We start from the raw sequence: 4,613 nt of genomic DNA, 5'->3' as shown, positions 1-4,613 counted from the left end.
GAACCCCCTTGGAAGAGGGTGGACAAAATCTTTAGGGGAAACCCTAATAATTTCGTCCATAGGGGCTTGGATAAGGCCCTTGGGTTTGCTTAGGCCCTAAGCAAAGGATAACTAGGGTTTCCCTTAAACCCTAAATCCCTCAGCTATATAAGGAGCCTCCTGGTTCATGTTTTTGGTCACTCTTTCTTTTGAAGAAACCCTAAGGCTGAAATTGCATACTCTCTCCATCCTCTCTCCTCCAAGTTTCCTTCTTGCTAGTTCTTGGGTGTGATTCCATTAGAGGCATTACATTTGTGGTGCTAAGCTTCCAAGAAGATCAAGATCAAGATCAAGAGGATTATCAATTGTTTGCTATAACAATTGAAAGGTACGTAACTCCTAAACCCTAGTTTGTTAATTTCGAAATTAGCCTCTCTCCTCTAGGGTTCTTGTTTAGCAATTCAAAGTTGTATGTTCAATAGTTAAAACATAGATCCAAAGTAGGTTGCATGTGAACTTAGGAATTGTTTCTAGTTTATTTATTGTACCTAAAACCCATCAGTGGTATCAGAGCCATTATTGTTTTAAATTGAATTGCTACAATTGTTGAATTGCAAATTAGGGTTTATAGCTATTAAACCCTAAAGGCCAAATTTTCGATTTCTAGGGTTTTGGATCAAAGGGTTTTTTCGAAAACCCTAGCCTCCAAAGAACCCTAATCGAAATTAGGGTTAGGGTTTTGAAAACCCTAGCCTCCTCCCTTGTAAATTTCGAAATATGCTAGAGGATAACTAGGGTTTCTTGTTTTGGATAATTGTTACTTAATTAGATTAATTGGATAATTATCCTTACCCTATTTTTCGAAATTTAGAGGGATAAGGATTAGGATTAAATTAATGGATTAATTTAATTAGATAATCCTTACAAGATTTAATAATTTGATTAATAGTTAATTAAAAGATAAATATTAAATCTAGTTAATTGGTTTATTTAAATTTAAATTTAATAGCTTAAATTTCGAAATTTATAAACCCTTGAAGTTTTAAAATGTTTTAAAACACACCTTATATATATATTATAATTAAAAGTTTAATATTATATATGTATAAGAATATGGTCAGTCAAATCGCTAGTATGCCTCATTCACGAAGCTAATCTATAAGGGGGGTATAAGGAAACTGCCTATAAAATGGTAGTTGAATGGGTGTCCACTCTCACCCACCGCTTCCTTGATTAGTGGAGGGTCGTTAGCAGAACGGATTTGATAGGACAACTACTTCTCATTAAAAGTATAATGATATTAAAGAAAGTACTAGAACATTATTTTCAAAATCCCAACTCTAGTTACTTTAGGAAAAATGTGAAAAGTATGCTAATCCATGAAATTGCACATTATGCTTTATTGGTCGTTAGTGGAGCGTGTGTGGTTAACCAGCACACTAAAAGGCACTAATAAAGAGTAGTAATGGGTATCTCATAATTGTCATTTTGATGGAGCGTGTGTGGTTTACCAGCACATCAATAGTTAATGATAAAGACAATGAGGTTACCAAGCACATTTGCATGGTTATTCACATCTTGTTTGTGATCCTCGGCATCCCAGTCACAAATAGAAGAGCATAATCTGAGATTAAAACATGCCATTGAATAGTTTCAATGTATCTCAAAAGAATTAGGAATTTCACTTCGTTTGTTTCGTCTAATGGTGGAATTGGTGAATCGTCATTCACCTACCTTTATGAAATTTGCACTTGGATCTCGGCATCCCATTTCTAAGTTGTGAATCTTCATAGTTGGATCCTAACCTTGATATTATATCTTTGGGTTATTCTATTAAGGTATCTTGAAATCTAACTAAAACTTTCTTTCTTTTCAGATGTTTACTCCTGGAAACACTTCTGCTTCGTCCTCCTCCAACCAAAACTTCTCTTTGCTCAATATATGCTCCAAAGTCGTTATGGATGGCTCAAACTATAACGATTGGATGCGCAACATCAAGATGGCTCTTCGTTTCGAGAACAAAGAATATGTTCTTGAAAAGGAGCTCAAAGAGCTTGATGAGAATGAAGCTACTACTGAAGATCTTGCTGCCTACAAGAAACATTACGATGATGCTACCAAAGTGGCATGCATCATGGTGGCAACTATGTCCCCAGAACTGCAGAGGTACTATGAGGACTACTGGCCTTTCGAGATGAACAAGGACCTTATGGAAAAGTACCATAAGCGAGCTCGTCAAGAAAAGTTCGAAGTAGTCAAGTCACTCATGGCTTGCAAGATGAAGGATGGGGAGTCGGTAGTGTCACATGTGCAAAGAATGCAACGCTACATAGAGCGTTTGGTCAAGCTCAATATTCACTTTGATGAGGAATTGGCCATTGACATGGTCTTGAACTCACTTCCTGAATGTTATGGTCAGTTTATTCTAACTTACCATTTGAACAATACTGAGCAGACCTTGGCCCAATTGCACAACTTGTTGCAGACAGCTGAGGCAGGGATGAAGGGTAAAAGTATACCCTCCACACCTACGAGTGCCCCTGTTTTGGCTATTGGACAGGGAAAGGGGAAAAAGAGGAAAGGTCCTCCCAAGCAAAACTGGAAGAGCAAGGCTCAAGCTGGGTCATCTAGTAATGGCCCAAAGGCTAAGCCCAATGGTTCCACTCCCCATGTTTCTGATCCAAAAGAGGCAGTTTGCTTTTACTGCAACCAAAAGGGGCATTGGAAGAGATCTTGCCCACAGTATCTGCAAGATATCAAGGATGGCAAAGTGAAGCCATCTTCGGCAGGTATTTACACTATTTCTGCTAATAACTCATTATCTTCTCGTTCATGGGTCCTTGATACAGGATGTGGTTTTCATATCTGTTCTGATTTGCAGGGTCTAAAGGAAAGTGAGGAGATAGAGCGAGGAAGGATAAACCTGATCATGGGAAACAGAAAGTCTTCACCAGTAACCAAGATCGGAGTTTATCAGCTTCTGCTTAGTAATGATGTTAGATTAGATTTAATAAATTGTTGCTATTCGTCTGAGATGACGAGAAACATTATTTCATTTCATGCATTGTTCAGACAAGGTTTTACATATTCTTTTAATGATTTGAATGGTTCAATTTCTGTTTATAAGAATGGTGTTTTTATGTTTGAAGCTTTGCCTTGTAATGGTGTGTATGAAACAGTGACTTGTGTTGATAGCCTAGGAAATAGTGCACTTAATATTGACTTGTCTAATAGTGTAGACAAGGCATGCTTGTGGCATTGTCGTCTTGGACACATTAACAAGAAACGCATAGCCCAACTCCAAAAGGATGGAGTGTTGGAATCATTTGACCTAAAGTCAGATGATATGTGTGAGTCTTGTCTTTTGGGAAAGATGACAAAATCACCATTCACAGGGTCTTGTGAAAGAGGTGAAGGACTGTTGGATCTCATACACACGGATGTGTGTGGACCCTTCAGATCAACTACAAGAGATGCTAATCGATTCTATGTGACTTTCACTGAAGATTATAGCAGATATGGATATATCTACTTGATCAAGCATAAGTCAGAAACTTTTGAAAAGTTCAAAGAGTTTAAGCATGAAGTCGAAAATCAATTGGGCAGAAAGATAAAGATACTTAGATCCGATAGAGGCGGGGAGTATCTTAGTATCGAGTTTAACGACTATCTGAAAGAATGTGGGATAGTCTCACAATTGACTCCTCCTAGGACACCACAGTTAAATGGTGTAGCTGAGAGGCGCAATCGAACCTTGTTAGACATGGTTCGTTTTATGATGAGTCGGGCTTCGCTTCCTATTCACTTCTGGGGGTATTCCTTAGAGATAGCCGCCCACATCCTCAATCTTATCCCTACAAAGAAGGTTGCCAAAACACCTCACGAAATGTGGACAGGGAAAGTTCCCTCGTTAGCACATATTAAAGTCTGGGGTTGTGAAGCTTTCGTAAGACGAGAGACTCACGACAAGCTAGCAGCTAGAAGTGAGAAATGTGTTTTCATTGGTTACCCAAAGCAGTCTTTTGGATATTTGTTCTACAGGCCTAGTGAGAACGTGGTCTTTGTAGCACGAAGAGGAGTCTTTCTTGAAAGAGAGCTCATATTCAAAGAGGACAGTGGGATCACTATTGACCTTGAAGAAATTCAAGAGTCAGCCAATGAAGGAACCTTAGATGACACTAGCATTCAACCAGAGGAAACAGTTCCTGTTGAACCAATTGATAACTCATTACCTCTTAGAAGATCCACTAGGGTGAGTGTGCCACCTGAGTTGTATGGTTTTCATATTACTTCAGATGGTGACACATTCATAAGTGACAGAACACTGGTAAACTTAGATGAACCAGTCACTTATAAGGAAGCAATGGCAGGCCCAGAGGCTTCCAAGTGGAAGGAGGCAATGGACAGCGAGATTAAGTCCATGTATGACAACCAAGTTTGGAATTTGGTTGATAGTGCACCAGGTCGCAAGACAGTTGGGTGCAAATGGATCTTCAAGAAGAAGACAGACATGGATGGAAATGTACACACATTCAAGGCTCGACTGGTTGCAAAAGGTTTCACTCAAACCCCAGGGGTTGACTATGATGAAACCTTCTCGCCAGTGGCTAAGATTAAATCTATTAGGATATTGC

Source organism: Lactuca virosa, chromosome 5, assembly GCF_052849685.1.
Source record: "Lactuca virosa cultivar CGN04683 chromosome 5, Lactuca_virosa_CGN04683_v6, whole genome shotgun sequence".
In the NCBI taxonomy this organism is placed as follows: Eukaryota; Viridiplantae; Streptophyta; class Magnoliopsida; order Asterales; family Asteraceae; genus Lactuca; species Lactuca virosa.
The sequence above is the reverse complement of the archived record's forward strand: the minus strand, read 5'-3'. Positions refer to the sequence as shown.